General features: G+C 44.4%; 1 pseudogene; it reads left to right on the forward strand.

Annotated features, from left to right (window-relative positions):
- The window catches only part of LOC136474382 (uncharacterized), a 28,097-nt pseudogene extending 10,839 nt beyond the window's left edge, over positions 1-17,258 (forward strand).
- The last annotated feature ends 374 nt before the right edge of the window (positions 17,259-17,632 follow it).

A 17,632-nucleotide genomic window follows, 5' to 3' on the forward strand; every position in this document is an offset into this window, starting at 1 on the left:
TCCTGGTCATAGCCTTTCTCTGCATGTCAGAGTGAAGGTTTTGTTGACTCAAGTAAGCTAAGGATCTATGATCAGTTTGTATGTAGAATTCACCCCTTTCTAGGTAATGCCTCCACTTGTCTACTGCCATGATCAATGCTAGAAATTCTTTTTCATAAATGGACAGTCCTTTGTGTTTTTCTCCAAGTGCTTTACTCAAATAAGCAACAGGTTGCCCTTTTTGCATCAGGACTGCACCAATACCATCAGCACAAGCATCAGTTTCTACTGTAAAGGTCTCATTGAAATTTGGCAGAGCCAATACTGGTGTTTGAGTCATTGCTGTTTTCAGTGCCTCAAATGCTGCCTGAGCATGCTGGTTCCAAACAAAGGCCTTGAGTCTGAGTATTTGTGTAAGAGGTTTGGACAGTCTACCATAATCTTTGACAAATTTTCTATAATATCCTATGAGGCCTAAGAATGCCCTGAGTTCAGTCATTGTCTGTGGGACATGCCAATTTAGCATATCAGTGATCTTGCTGGGATCAGTTGAGACTCCTTGGGCTCCTATAATATGCCCTAAATATTCCAGACTGTCTATAACAGAACCAACCAATTATACGAAATTAAGTAAGAAGATCATCCGCCAGAGCAGACGATTTAACAAACTTAAGCCCGTATAACCCGGTAGTTCGTGAAATCACGAAGGATTTCAAACCAACTTCCATTCTAGCCAAGATCGTAATAAGTTTAGCGGTCACCATCACATATTACATAAAAGTTTGCATCTCAGATACATCAGAGTTTAAACATAGTTATTACAAAACAAGTTCAAATAAAAGTAGCGGAAGTCATTTGTTCAAAACCACACACACACTCACACGGAGTTCAAATACAGTGCCAGCGAATGATCATCTCCAACAAAAGCATCAGACGAGACATAAGGAATGACCATGCCCATGGTCCTAAGTATCACCCATCGCAGGATAAAGGCAGTTGATACAGTAGCCATAATACATCTGCCCATCAGCAACAAGTGGGAATAAAACCCTGAGTACGAGAAGGTACTCAGCTAGACTTACCCGACATAACCGAAAATAAGTGACACCAAGGATTATGAAGGCTTTATAGTAGGGTAGCTGACTCATTTGCAAAGAAAGCATTTTTAGCAATTCAAGAACCTTTCTAAAGACATTATTGCCAAGTTAATTAATTATAACCTGTCGACTAGATTTGCACCTATACTAGAGCAAATGGGTGATTAAGCAGATAATGATAACCAATGATCATTAAACAACTTCCATATTGTCATATTCATTATAACTGTCCAAGTGTTCCATCAACATTTACTACGATGAAGTAACTCAAGTCAAGTGCTCACTGTCCAGGAGCGATGCGATTTGAATCGATTCCTAACCAGCTGGTGATTTATTCTTTACACAAACCTCACTCACCCGCTAAAGTGAGATATTGATCACCGAGTCAACTATCCAGGAATCTCGAGTTTGCCAGAAACCACATGTACCCGGGGGCCGACCGACTGCACTTTGGTCTTATCATCTCGCCCCCGTGTCCTACCACACCTGCTCCGACACAGTGCGCTGCGGGCAATCTACTCGGCCCGAATAATCTCCTAGCTTTGCGGTCGGAAGGTACTTTATCCGGCCAGCTAAATGTAAGGCATGCGTTCAACATGACTCGAGGCCCAACAACGGTCGGTCCTTAATTGACACAGACGGAAAGCACTACAGTACAAAACTCTGTAAGTCTCCATCCGGTCTCAACTTCATTTAACACTTAGTTATACCATGACTTCATAGTCATCCAAGCAGATCCAGGTAACCACCTATAGCTCGCAGGTGACAGGAAATCACCCGACTTCTACCGGTCTAAGCCAGCTAAGCATTGACTCGACTGCGGATACCAGGGTAACAAGGATATAGTATAACAAAGGTAGACAAGGTATAATGCAGCAACGGTTGCAAACAACTCCTGAACGTAATGCATCAATTAAAGTAAAGCATTTAATTAATAATTGCAAACCGGGAGAAAATGCTCCGGGGCTTGCCTCTCTCGAAGGAGCTCGGGCGGTGATCGGGGCACTCTGGAAGTTCCTCAACGTCCTCCTCGTCGGCTTCGGGCACTTCCTGCGGCTGCACCTCGAGCTGTTCCTCGGGCTCCTCGGGTATGACGACTGGGTTCTCGGTTTGCGATCCTATATGATGCAATGTGCGTAAGCGCTTATGCAATCGGTGCATCGAATGAGATGAATACAATGGATATGTTTGAATGCAAGGTAGTCAACATCATCCCAGAACATATACTACAAGCACATGTCATCTACTGCATTCTCTTCTACTACTAATATGCTAAATCAACATATCTTATTAAATGCTTCAAAGATACACCAAAGCTTCACTAATTTCTTAATCACACATAAGCAACACTTGATTAAACCCTAATTAATAATAGGTTTGAATAGCAACATCTATTTTTATTGCTTAGAAAAATCTTAGAAAATTACCATAGCACAGTACTACCCTAAGTAGTCTAACCTCAGATTTTCATGGTATTTGAATGAGTGGATTAGCCTACACAAAAATAACAAGCTATGGCATGATTATGAACATGAAAATACTTTGTACTGTGAAAAGTGTCAAACAATAGAGTTAGCATTTTTCCTATGTTCTTCATAGCATACAATTACTGTACAAAAATTATCACATACATGTTTTATACAAATTTTGCTCTCTAGCAAAAATAACAAAAATCAGCCATTAAAGGTACTTGAACTACACCTCAACATTTTTCTACAGCACATGCATGACACATATTTTTCCTAGGAAGTACATTACATAAGAAGATTAACAAACTTGGAAAACATATTTTTCTGAAGCTTATAGGTTTTTCTACACATTTTTCAAGTTATCAGCAATATCCATGATTAAATAAAGTTCTACAGAAAAGTATCTCAAAAATGACATGCAATAATTTTCCCAAGTAGATCTGGTGATAAGGAACCTAGAAAAATTTATTTCAACAGATTTGGAGAAATTTTGAGTATCAAAACATTTTCCAAATCATTTCTCTTTTCAAATAATAAAGAAAAACTGAAAATAAAACATCCTATTGCTACTGGGCCGGCCCGGGGGAATCAGCTGGCCCACGGCCACACTTGGCCTAGCTCAGGCCAAGCGAAGGGGGTGCGGCGGCCTGGCAGGGGCTTCGGCCCACGACCACATGGCCCAGCTCAGCCGAGGCGAAGGGCGTTCACGCCGGCGCCGAGACGTCGCGGCGGCGCGGCTCGGCCAGTGGGCCGGCGGCCATTGCCGGCCGGGTCAGGGCAAGCGGGTGAACGCCTGAGGTTTGCGAGGAGTTGGCGAATGCGGGCAGGCAGCTAGGCAGGGAGGAGAAGGGGAGGAAGGGGGAGTTCCACGGCGGCCGAGGACGGTGGCGCCATGGCCGACGGCGGCGAGGCGCGAGAATGCGCTACCTAGGCTCAACAGACGGCACAATCGTGAGCACCAAGTGTCAGAGAGCGAGGCGGAGCTGCTGGCGCTTGATTGCTGGCTGAGGTGGAGGAGGGCGGCGAAGTCGCCCGGCGGCTGCGGTGGCGCTCGGTGGCGAGGTGGCTGCGCACGGGAGGAGTGGCGAGCACGGGAGAGCAAGAGAGCGGACGGGATGGAGTGGAGAGGAGCGCAGCACGGTCGGCAGGTGTAGGCGGGCGCGTGGGAGCGGACGCAGGCCGGCCGCGACGCGCGGCGGCGTCGACAGCGCATGGCCGCCACGCGGCGGGCGTGTTCTACCGTGGTCGGGACGCGGCGCGGGCGAACGGCGCGGCGCAGCGCGGTCAGCAGGCCAGACGCGCGTGGGGTTGGGCTGGTCCGAGGCGAGGCGCGCGGCGCTGCGGGTGGCTCGCTGGGCCGGCTTCGGCCATGGGCTGAGAAACGAGGCGGCGGCCCGCGAAATGAGAAAAGCCTTTTTCAATTTATATTTTCAAGAAATTTTCAAATACCAGCTTTCAAATATCATTTTGAGCAAGAAGATGACATCTTATGAAAATGTCCCAAAAATAAAAATTGATTAGAATTTAATTTTCTACAACTTTGCTTTTATGACCAAAGTCCAATTCTATCTAGATTTTGAATTATAAAATCAAAGTCAATTTTAACTCAAAACCCTAATTTTGGAGAATTATTTTTAAAAGCAAAATTTGGCAATAATTTGAATACAAACTTTGCTCCAAAAATTAGACTAAATAATTCTAGATGATTTACCATGATAGCCAAACATGTTTTACTAGCCTAGCAAACATAATCAGGGCAAAATAACTCTAACAAGTGTATGCAACATTCAGGTTTCACAAACATGTTTCGTATGTTTCGAAGCAATGTTTCAGTTATTATTTTCATGATTGGGCATGTATGATTAGCATGCTTGATGATGCATGATATGCATGATTTGCAGTGCCTAAATACTGGCATAACACCGGGGTGTTACAGCCCTCCCCCCTTATAAAAATCTCGTCCCAAGATTTGGGTTACGAACCATTTGTTATAAAAATCTTCATAAGCTTTTTGTAGATACTCTCCCGTTTCCCAAGTTGCATCTCCCTCATCATGATGATCCCACTGTATCTTGTATGTTTTCACCACACTATTCCAAGTAGCACGTTCTTTAGTGTCTAAAACACGGACCGGTTGTTCATGGTACACCAAATCTAATTTGAGTTGGATACCTCGAGGTTCTATTCTTTCCTCCGGAACACGCAAACATTTCTTGAGATGTGATACATGGAAAACTAGGAAAACGGTACTCATTGTCTCAGGTAACTCTAACTTGTAGGCTACCGGACCTCTTTGTTCCAAGATCTTGTATGGTCCTACGAATCTAGCGGCAAGCTTTCTTCGGACTCCAAACCTTTTCTTCTTCATTGGTGTGACCTTCAGATAAACATAGTCACCAACTTCAAACACAAGGGGTCTCCTTCTTCTGTCTGCATAACTTTTCTGACGTGATTGGGCCGCCTTCATATTCTGCTGAATAATATGAACTTTCTTCTCGGCTTCTTCTACAAAGTCAATGCCATAATACCTTCTATCTCCAGGCTCGACCCAATTCAATGGTGTTCTACATTTTCTGTCATACAAAGCTTCGAATGGAGCCATCTTGATGCTTTCTTGATAACTATTATTATAAGAAAACTCAGCTAATGGTAACCATGACTCCCATGATCCCTTAGAAGACAATACGCAAGCTCTTAACATATCCTCCAAAATAGCATTTACTCGTTCAGTCTGACCATCTGTCTGAGGATGATAAGCGGTACTACGAATCAAACTAGTTCCTAAGCCTTTGTGTAAATGTTCCCAAAAGTGAGCCGTGAACTGTGAGCCTCTATCAGATACTATGGTCTTTGGTATACCATGCAACCTCACAATTTCTGCGATATACTTCTCGGCATATTGAGGTGGTCGATATTCTATTTTGACAGGCAAGAAATGAGCGGTCTTGGTAAGACGGTCCACAATTACCCAAATTGAATCATGTCCCTTTTGAGTAGTGGACAAACCCGAGATAAAATCCATACTTATATTGTCCCACTTCCAACTAGGGACTGACAAGGGTTGCAACATACCAGCAGGTTTCATATGAATAGCTTTCACTCTACAACATGTGTCACATCTGGCAACATATGCTGTAATTTCTTTCTTCATTTTGGTCCACCAATAATGAGGTCTTAGTTCTTGATACATCTTACTACTTCTGGGATGGATAGATAGCTTAGAAAGGTGAGCTTCATCCATGAGTTTATTCCTAAGCTCTCGATCCTTGGGAACCACAAGACGGTCGTCAAACCACAACACACCATGTTCATCCACTTTAAAGTGCTGAGACGGCTTTTCTTTGATTTTCTCTCTAATGTGGAATATTCCCTTGTCGGTTTTTTGGCCTTCTATTATCTTACTCTCCAAAGAGCAACTAATCTAAATACTATGTAACACAGCAGGATGCATCAGATCGAACCCATCTCCAAGTAATGGCTGCACATTCAAGTAATGTGACTTTCTGCTCAAAGCATCTGCCACTACATTGGCTTTTCCAGGATGATATTGCACATTCAAGTTGTAATCTTTGATCAATTCTAACCATCTGCGTTGTCTCATGTTCAGCTCTGGTTGAGTAAAGATGTACTTAAGACTCTTGTGATCTGTGAAAATGTTGCACACATTACCAAGTAGATAATGTCTCCAAATTTTTAGGGCATGCACAACTGCAGCAAGTTCAAGATCATGTGTTGGATAGTTGACCTCGTGCTTTCTCAATTGACGTGAAGCATAAGCAATGACTCTCCTTTCTTGCATAAGAACACAGCCCAATCCAGTCTTCGATGCATCGCAAAACACATCAAATGGTTTCTTGATATCTGGTTGTGCTAGAACAGGAGCAGTGGTCAACAGTTTCCACAAAGTGTGGAAAGCTACTTCACACTCCTCTGTCCACACAAACTTGTGATCCTTCTATAGCAGACTTGTCATTGGTTTGGCAATCTTCGAGAAGTCTGGTATAAAGCGATGGTAGTCACCTGCTAGTCCTAAGAAACTTCTAATCTCAGGAACTGTGGTCGGTGCTTTCCAATTCATAACCTCTTGCACCTTACTTGGATCGACTGAAACTCCATTTTCTGACAGAATGAGACCAAGGAAAGGAACTTTCTTCAACCAGAATTCGCATTTGCTAAACTTAGCATATAGTTGATGATCCCTAAGTCTGGTCAAGACAATTCTCAGATGCTCTTCATGATCCTTCTCGTTCTCGGAGTACACCAGAATGTCATCGATGAACACCACCACAAATTTATCCAATTCTGGCATGAAAACTGTATTCATCAAAAACATAAAGTATGCAGGAGCATTTGTCAAGCCAAAGGACATGACAAGATACTCATACAACCCGTATCTGGTGGAAAATGCAGTTTTCGGTATATCCTGTGGCCTAATCTTGATCTGATGATAAACGGATCTCAAATCTATTTTTGAGAACACCTTGGCCTTGGCTAACTGGTCAAACAGAACATCAATATGAGGCAAGGGATACTTATTCTTGATGGTTATAGCGTTGAGTGGCCTGTAATCTACGCACATTCTCAACGTGCCCTCTTTCTTCTTCTTCACAAACAAGGCGGGACATCCCCATTCAGACTTGCTTGGCCGAATAAACCCCTTTTTTGATAAATCTTCTAATTGCTTCTTCAGCTCAGCTAGTTCATCTAGAGGCATCCGATAGGGTCTCCTTGAAATCAGAGCTGTTCCGTGGATTAATTCAATTCCAAACTCAATCTCCCTATCCGGCGGAAGACCAGATAGCTCATCCGGGAATACATCTAGAAACTCACACACTATCGGAATCTGATGAATAGGAATGACTTCCGTAGCACATGTAACACTTATAAGGTCTGTTCTCCGAGGCAATGGTACTTGGAAAGTACCCTCACCCAGAGGATCCTTAAGGGTAAGTACTCGACTTCCAGTATCTATGACTGCTCCCCAATCCTTCATCCAATTCATCCCTATAATGACATCCAAAACTAATCTAGGCATAACTATCAAGTTCACTCGAAACTTCCTGCTACCTAATTCAAGGGTTGCCCCTCGAACCATCCGGTTGGTCAAAACATCAGCCCCTGCTGAACTTATACGGTAACCATAACCCAATTTTGTGCATAGTTGTTCATGTTTCTGTGCAAATGCTTGACTCATAAAAGAATGCGATGATCTAGAATCAAATAGAACAACTACAGGGTTTTCGTTGACAGGAAACTTACCAGTAGTGACGGGCTCTCCCTCAGGAATTTCATCCACAGTCGTACTATGCACCCTAGCATTATAAGTCTGCTGCTTCTTCTTGGGTGGATACGGACAAAACCTCGAGAAGTGGCCGGGTTGATCACAGTTATAGCAGGGTCCCCTCACTGTCCCGGTAGATCCCATAGCTCCCTTGGAACTGCCTTGTACCGTAGTTGCGGCTGCCTTGTTGGGCTGTACTGCCATCTTGTAAGGCTTCTGGGGTCCACGGTAATTCTGACTTCTCTGCTGTGGTGGCCTAAACCTAGCGCCAGGTGCCGATGGGCAATATGGAGGATGACCTCCCGTAGGTGCTCTAGCTTGGGACAGACCACCTTCAAGGGCTCTCTTGCGTGTCTTGGCTGTGGTGCTGGCGTTGTTATTCTTCTCCTGCTTCAGACAGTCACTGATGAAGTCATTGAATCTGACACGGTTGTTGGTACCCACATGCTTCATCATTTTTGGATTGAGTCCCCTCTTGAAACTGGCTATTCTCTTAGCATCTGTGTCAACCATGTTGGGAGCATAACGACACAAGTTGTTGAAGGCATGCAGATATTGCGTCACGGTCTTGGTGCCCTGATTCAACGCCAAGAACTCTCCCAACTTCATCTCGGTCAGCCCGGGTGGAATATAAACTCCACGTAAGGCCTCAGCAAACTCTCTCCACGAAATCTGAGCATTTGGAGGGAAGGTGGTGCGATGGTGCTTCCACCACATTCTCGCTGGTCCTTGCAACTGAAGTGCAGCATACTCCGTTTTCAACACCTCAGTCATCCTCAACACACGAAATTTATCTTCCATAGTGTTGATCCATTCCTCAGCATCGAGTGGCTCTGTTGCTTCTTTGAATACTGACGGCCTGGAGTCCATAAAATCTTTGAAGCTGCTATATTGGTTCACTCCCATGCCACCACCCTGATTGTTACCGCGTTGAACGTTGTTGGCGATGGTGCGCAGAAAATCCTCCATGTTCTTCTGGGATTGTTCCGCGTTGCGCTGACTCCCGAGCAACTGTGCGAGGAACATCTCGGGGGTAAACGGGGGAGGAGGTGGCAAATGCGGTTCATGGGGAGGCTCATTGTTGTTGTCGTGGTTTCCACCACCACCACCGGTCCCCGCACCGTTAGCACCGGTCTCATCGGCCTCATACGTGGTTCGGTGAGTGTTTGTTATCTACATATTTCAGCAACAAGTAATGATTGAGTGAAGCTGTAATAATTGCGAGTGAAGGAAAAATTATGCCGTACTGAATTTACTGGAGAGAATAAATTCATACAATAAAACAGAGGCACAACAATCGCATCCCAATTAAAACAACAACACTTAATCAAATTACTTCAACGGCAAACATCGCGTCCATACAACCAAACTGCCAGCATACATACACTGGACTTTTATGCGTTCAGATATCGCATTCTTAATCAAGTTCCAACCACATGCCAAGTCTCATAAGTTCGAAGCAAAACACATTAGGTTACATGCCAACAAAAGAAAGGTCATAGCGACAGGACCTAGATACTAGCGCAAGGCAACTAGCCTACTCCTCGGGGCCATCGTCGGATCGGAGACGTCACCATCGCCCCCAGTGAAACTACAGGCTCGTCCTCGTTGTCGTCGATGTCCATGCCAGTGGCGTCTAGTGGAGCATATGGGCCAACCCCATTGTAGAGCGCGTGAAACTCCTCGTGTAGGTTGCCGTTGTATTCCTCTAGCTCATCGACCCTCTGCAGCAGAAGGTCCCTCTCGTCCCAGGCTTCATTCCTTTTCTGAACCAACTGTCCAATCATGCGGTCTACATTGTTGTTGGCTTGAGTCAACGTATGCACCCGCTGCATAGCTCTATCACCTCTCTCAACCACCTGGTCTCGCTGTAAGTTCATATCAGCCAACTGCTCCTGCAAACTAGCTATAGCACGTGCCTGTCTCTTCTTCTGCTTTCTCCCCTTGAGCTTATCCTGACCATGCAAGCCAGTCAAAGTCCAGTAGGTACTCTCAAGACCCTCATACGCTCTGATGGCGGCGAACATAGCACTCATAGAATGGTTGTCGCTAGCCTGTCCCTCAGCTGGACCTCTGACCAGGGCACTTCCTTGAGGCTGAACCCAAATGGCATCACGGGGATCATCCCTAGGAAAGGTGCCAGCTAGAGCTGCTGCAAGCTCACTGGGAAATCTGCTCATAATATCCCTGATGACACGGAAGGATGCTCCCTCTGCACCCTCAGCGGGAGTGCGACCCTCAAACTCCAAGTGCCAACCATCCCAATCTGGAGCATCACCGAGAGCAGGAACCATGATCTCTACCACTGCAAGTTCATCCTCTGCTAACTGGCTCTCATTCCAGGAGTACACCGGCTCTTGACCCTTTGGGTACCCCACATCATGGAGCACTCTCCAAAGCAAAGTTGGCATGCCAAACTCACTCAAGAAGGTGTCCGTGGTGCGGTGCTCCCTCAGGGCCAACGGACGTCGAGGTGCTCTTCCTCCGGTGGACTTACGGGCGGTCTGCTTCGTGCGGGCCATCTGTAGCAAAAGTTCTTTTATTACCTCGTGGAAACATATTTTAGGTGATACAACTTTTATCAAAATAAGATAATCAATTTATAAGGGGAGGAATGCATGACATGAATGAAATGCACAAGTAATATGATGTATGTACGTGTCGTACGTTCTCACAAACTTATGAAATAAATAAGTCTAGCGACGAATTCGGTGGCATACAAACGATCTCTCAAATATGTAACTAATATGTTCTACACGATAGCGTTGTTATGTACCTGCAGAAAATTCATTTCAGCCCAATTCCCAATGAATGCATAAAAGCAGTAAATTTTTATCTACACGCTCTACACGAATCCCCCGATACGTGTACAACGGTAGTAACTACCCGAACCATCGTCCTATTGACGGCATCGCCTCAACAGACGGAATACCCACACATGAGATACCTTTGTAAAACATGCGTAGAACATGTAATTACTCCAGCATCATATAAGCATTCACCCTAGATCGGTGGTGTATCCGATCATGCTCTCATAACTCACACTTACCGAGGCGTAGAGGCAATTGATCCATACATTAGCACTCAAACAAGTGGCACTCATACAATAGCACGCCGTATGAGCGACGAAAGAGAATTATGATGCAAGAACCCCAAGTCAGTACTTAATTAAGCCACCTAAAGTCCTTAACTGGGCATAAAGGATATGACCACTGGCACACTTTATAGTTTGAAATTCATGTTTTCCAAATGCCTTTTTGTTTTAAATACACTTGTGAACAGTAACACGCTAAACCATGCTCTGATGCCAGCTGTAACAGAACCAACCAATTATACGAAATTAAGTAAGAAGATCATCCACCAGAGCAGACGATTTAACAAACTTAAGCCCGTATAACCCGGTAGTCCGTGAAATCACGAAGGATTTCAAACCAACTTCCATTCCAGCCAAGATTGTAATAAGTTTAGCGGTCACCATCACATATTACATAAAAGTTTGCATCTCAGATACATCAGAGTTTAAACATAGTTATTACAAAACAAGTTCGAATAAAAGTAGCGAAAGTCATTTGTTCAAAACCACACACACTCACACGGAGTTCAAATACAGTGCCAGCGAATGATCATCTCCAACAAAAGCATCAGACGAGACGTAAGGAATGACCATGCCCATGATCATACACTGGATGGCAGAAGAGGTCTCTTCAACCCTGAGGCCAATCTGAGGGCTGCACTCAAGAGACAGCTGCAAACTTGGCTGCACTATAAAAATCTATACTGGAAAAAGCGTTATACGGTGAATCGAATCAGGTTCGGTGATGAATGTACAAAATTCTTTCATGGCATGGCAACAATATCATACCGTAGAAATACCATCTCGCAGATTATGAATGAGCAAGGAGTTTGGATACAAGACCATGACAGTAAAGCAGGCCTTCTTTGGAGCTCGTTCAGAAATCGCATGGGCACCACGTCCTCGCCCACTATGCTCTTCGACCTTGCAAATTTGGTCACACCGATCAATGATCTAGATATGCTTGCTGCACCCATCCTTGATGAAGAGGTGGACTCGGTTGTAAAACACATGCCCACTGACAAAGCACCCGGACCTGACGGGTTCAATGGCTTTTTTCTGAAGAAATGTTGGCAATTCATTAAAGGTGATTTCTACTCCCTGTGTTCAAACTTCTTCTCTGGCCAAGCAAATATGGAGTGCATCAACACCTCCTACATCACTGTGGTGCCAAAGAAAGATAGCCCTGAGACTGTCAGTGATTTCCGCCCTATTTCGCTTATGAATATTACTCTCAAAGTCATCACCAAAATTCTTGCGTACAGACTGCATATGGTCATTTTGAGGATTGTCCATCGGAACCAATATGGATTTATCCGATCGCGCACGATACAAGATTGTTTGGCTTGGAGTTATGAGTATTGTAACATCCTAATGGGCCAAAGTGGGCCCAATTCAATCCAGTCATGGACCGGTGGCACTGTAGCAGAACATGGGACGGTTACTGTGGCATCCGAACTTTGAGGGTACTGTACACCGAGCACTGTTCATCAGGGAATGGGCCGGCCGACTTCGGTTGTACTGTTCACGGGTTGCTGTAGCACCGCGGGAAAAACACTGCACAACCAGTTAGTACCATACTGGAAACTCTGAATTCGCTGGATCGACTTAAATACCAGGGCCAGGAACGCGTAGTAACCTTCGGTTAACCGTTTTGAACGAAGCGAGGACGAAAGTTCAAGCGGGTTGCTACGCGGGTGGGACCACTCCTAGGAAGAGTGGGCCTGGGCCATGTATGTCGGGACTGGACGTTACAAGTATATACACCAATGTCACCATTCACGAAGAGAGATTATAATTACCAAACTAGATTTTGAGAAGGCGTTTGACACGGTGGAACACTCAACAATCATTCAGATTATGCTCCATATGGGTTTCCCAGACAGATGGTTACTCTAGGTTCAGGCCATCCTTTCATCTGGATCATCTGATGTGTGCTCCTTAATGGAGTACCCGGCAAGTTCTTCAAATGCAAGCGAGGAGTTCGACAGGGTGATCCACTATCTCCTCTCTTATTTGTGCTTGCTGCACAGTTTTTGCAGATTCTAGCCAACCGAGCTGCTGCCATCAATTTACTTAGACTGCCTATCCCACAACCGAATGATGACTTTCCTGTGATTCAGTAAGCGGATGATACTCTTATGCTCCTCCAAGCTGATGCCAGACAGTCAGTCTTTCTCAAAGCATTATTGCACAGTTTTGCGGAATCGACATGACTCAAAGTTAATTATAGTAAGTCCCATATGTACCCCATCAATGTTTCCAATGAGAGAATGGCACACCTTGCAAACACTTTTGGCTGTGATATAGGCACCATACCTTTCACTTACCTGGGATTACCCATGGGTACGACCAAGCCCTACATTGAGGACTTCACACCGATGATGGATAGAATTGAAAGAAGATTATCTGCGTGCTCAACTTGGCTCTCCTATCTGGTAGGTTGGAAATGGTCAACTCTGTAATATCCCCGATCACCACATATGCTATGTGCACCATTAAATTGCCCAAGGGAGTCATTGATAATATTGACAGAGCAAGGAAGCAGTGCCTCTGGAGAGGCAATGATCCTGAGAAGAAGGGTGGAAACCTTGAGGCGTGGCCAACTGTGATGAAACCCAAAGAGAAGGGAGGTCTAGGTGTGATCAATCTTCACCTACAGAATGACGCTCTTCTCCTAAAGCAGCTGAGCAAATTTTATAACAAGGAAGACATCTCATGGGTACAGCTGGTTTGGAGCAAATATTATGACACCAAAGTACCCCATGCTGCAAGGGAAATGGGCTCTTTTTGGTGGCAAGATGTATTGCGCCTCAATGTCATCTTTAGAAGAATTGCTAAGTGTGAACTAGGGGAAGGCTCCTCAGTTTGTTCTTGGGAAGATCAGTGGTCTGAGTCAGTGCTATCTCAAAATTACCCAAGATTGGCTTCCTTTGCAACAAATGGTGATATTTCAGTAATGGAAGCGCTATGCAGGCTGATGACCTTGATAGCTTTTTTTTTTCTCCCGCTCTCGCAACAAGCTTTTCAGGAGTTTGAGAACCTACAGGTCCGGCTGCAACTGATCCCATATGATGATACTGCTACTGATCGGTGGGTGCCGACCTGGGGTAGCAAATACACTTCGAGGCGCTTCTACTCCCATATTTTCAGCACCGTGGAAGCCCATCCGATTTTCATAGCGGGTTGGAAATCAAAATGCATCCCACGCATCAATTTTTTTGCATGGCTAGTTCTAGTCGACCGGTTGAACACCAAGTCGATGTTGAGGAGAAGGCATCTGCACATCCAAGACAGCATCTTACGTGTCATATGTAATGATGGGGAAGATGAGACCATTGAGCATCTGTTCTTTGCTTGTCCGTTCGCACAGGAGTGCTGGGGGATTCTCAGCTTCGCCTGGGACGGCTCGCTGCAGCTCATGGATAGGCTGGTGCATGGGAACTCGGTTCACAACCTGCCTTTCTTCACAGAAGCGGTGTTGATAGCGGCGTGGGAACTGTGGAAGATGCGTGATGACAAGGTTTTTCAGAGGCGACAACCGAGTCCAAAAGCCTGGTTAGCTAATTTTAAAAATTAATGTTACCTGCAATCTGTTCGTTTATGGATGACTTGAGATCATCCTTTTGTATTTGGCTTGATACCTTTAGTTAATACCTTGTATGTAAGTATGTTCTCTCCTTTAAATTAATATTAAATCTCACAGTGGGACCTCCCCAACAGTCTTTTGCTGTAAAAAAAAATGTGCTACTAGCGAACGACCAAGTAGACGACCGGATGAAGGGTGAACGTGAACCGGAGCCTCACCAAACGTTTGAATGGCCTGTCACATCAGTCACCCACCTCATTCCACAACAGAAATGAGATCAGGTTAAAATGCCAGAACAGCCAGAGATTTTGCACTTTGCAGTTGCAGAACACGAGCAAAACACCAGCTTGTGAATTATCTTTCCACTTAGGTTCCTTGTTTGTTATGTGTACTTGTTTTGCTCTCTGTGTAAACAAAATTTACATTTAATTTAATTAGTACCCCCTCCGTTCTAAATTATAAATCACTTTTGATTTTGTTTTATATATTCATTTTATTATGCATTTAGACATATTATATTTTAGATACATAGAAAAATGGATGTAAAAAAAAAGGTCAAAGCGACTTATAATTTGAAACGGAGGGAGTAATAAAAGAAGTGCACGGCAAAATAACTCGCTATTATGTTGTTAGTTTGCTACTACGCATGTAAAGTGAAGAAAGGTTGCGGGTTAAAATACCGGAAGACTAGACTAGTCTGTCTACAAAATCTGATCTACATATGTCTTTTTTTTTTTGACAAAAGATCTACATATGTCTTTGTAGTACTGGATTCTCAGTTGTAACCAATCCGCCTTGACTTCAGCGAGGAGGTTGCGTCACTTGGTGCGTAAAACCATCGGCATGACGAGAGGAGTGACATCATATACAGGAGCGTACATGCATGAACACTAGTACAAATGTTGCGTAGGCCTCTATTTATAGCGAAGCTCCCGGTGGTGGTTGCGTATATCAAATCACAGCTCTGGTGTCTCCACAAACTCTCTTAACAAAGTGACTTCTACAAGATCAGCTCCCCATCAGACACTCAGACATGATGGAAGGACATGTACGCGGCCAATATGAAAAAGAGTGAGCATCTCGCAATCTCCATGTTCTTGTTTGGCCCCTTTGCTAGTGCTCCTTTCCGGCTTAGGCGCCAGCTTTGGCTCCTCCGAGGAAGCCCTAACAAACGGTTTAGTAGGAGAAGTTGTTTGGAGCCGTTTTTCGATGAGAGAGGAGAACCCCTTTGCAGGAGTCCGACTTCGGCTCCTCCGGAGGAGCGCTTCCAAACAAACCCTTAATTTTAGTACTCCGTCTAAGCTATTGAGATTGTATTTCCAATCCAAAAGTACATATGATAATAAATAAACTTCATAGACACTTTTTGTGTGTATCTAAAACTTTGAGGACACTTTTCCTATCTTTTTGTTCCAGGGTGGCCGTGGTTACCGGAGGGAATAGAGGGATTGGGTTAGAAATATGCAAGCAGCTTGCTTCCAAAGGAGTCACGGTAGTATTGACAGCGAGGGACGAAAAGAGGGGTGCAGAAGCGGTCAAAAATCTTGCATCGCAGGGGCTATCCAACGTCCTGTTTCATCAACTGGAGGTTGGAGATCTCTCAAGCGCTGCACGTCTCGCTGATTTTATCCAGGAGAAGTTTGGCAAATTGGATATATTGGTACCGCATTCGTTTCATAATGATAATATCCCTTTCCAACGTTAGTACGTCACTACAAAACATGTGAAGGATGTTGCTTCGGAATTGATCATGAATCATCGGTAGTTGTTGCTTTGATTATTTTCAGGTCAACAATGCAGCAATTGCCGGGTCTAAAACAGAGATCAGCAATCCGGAATCTTTTAAGTTAGAGGTTAGTCTGTAACTTCATAAGCAATTTAATTTTACTTTCAGTTATTATGCATGTCTACTTAGAGAATTATATATTTATCCTCTTGATACCTCCTACAATGAAATGGTCTCACAATTTTCGCTGCATGGAAATAGCTTGCAGGCATGAATGCCCAGGAAAAGCTCGAAAGGATTAGGAGGCACACCACAGACCCTTACGACAAAGCAGAGGAGTGCTTGAGAACAAACTACCATGGCACCAAAATTGTCACAGAAGCGCTTCTTCCTCTCCTGCACCTCTCATCGCATGGAAGAATTGTAAACATATCATCTCGTTTCGGACTACTCAGGGTAACAATTAAATTAACTGCCTTCAAGAAATGATGCAAAGCCATGCTAGAACTACATTCAATGGTTAGATACACTGATACCACATTTTGCATTTACAAAACACTAATCGGTTTAATTACACGGCTTCAGTTTTTCAGTGGCGAGGAACTTAAGAAGGAGCTCAACAACATCGATGACCTATCCGAAGAGAGATTAGATGAGCTGTCATTATTGTTCCTCAACGACTTCAAGAATGGCCAGCTGGAACCCTATGGGTGGCCGACTGAAGGAGGGTATCTTGCATATAAAGTGTCCAAGGCTCTTGTCAATGCTTATTCGAGAATCGTTGTAAAGAAGCACCCAACACTTCACGTGAATTGTGCACATCCCGGCTTTGTCAGTACAGACATGAGCTTTCACACCGGAGATCTCACGGCCGAGGAGGGCGCAAGGGGAGCTCTGATTCTGGCTCTCGTACCCAAGGGGGGCATGACTGGAGTGTTCTTGAACCGCACAGAGGTCGCATCCTTCGTGTAACTCTCTACCGGGAAAACCTTAAATTTTGTCGTAGGGTGTGCCACTCCTGTTTCTTTAAATAAAAATGTCTGCTTGTAGAAGCTGTCACCAAGGAATCAGCTACCTACTCATACATAACAAATACAGTCTTCGAATACTCCAGTAGGATGCAAAACTGAAAAACAAAGGTACTTGTCGTATGATGCTAGTGGAGTGCCAACTAACGAAGCAATTTTTTTTTTCGTTTTCTGGATGATTCATTATCATAGAGTCGAACTCCACTCACACAACTGCAAGAAACGACGCTAACACAAATAACTAGTACAGAAGGGACATACAAGTTGGACGGAAGCATCATGCAAAGTTTTTTTTTCTGGCAAAGCTTGCGTGCAAAGACTGCAACCCTTCAAATAAGTTCAATGTATCATCAAACAAGCCATACCTCTGTCACCTACCAGACATTCCTC

The sequence above is a fragment of the Miscanthus floridulus genome, chromosome 8 (genome assembly GCF_019320115.1).
Source record: "Miscanthus floridulus cultivar M001 chromosome 8, ASM1932011v1, whole genome shotgun sequence".
In the NCBI taxonomy this organism is placed as follows: Eukaryota; Viridiplantae; Streptophyta; class Magnoliopsida; order Poales; family Poaceae; genus Miscanthus; species Miscanthus floridulus.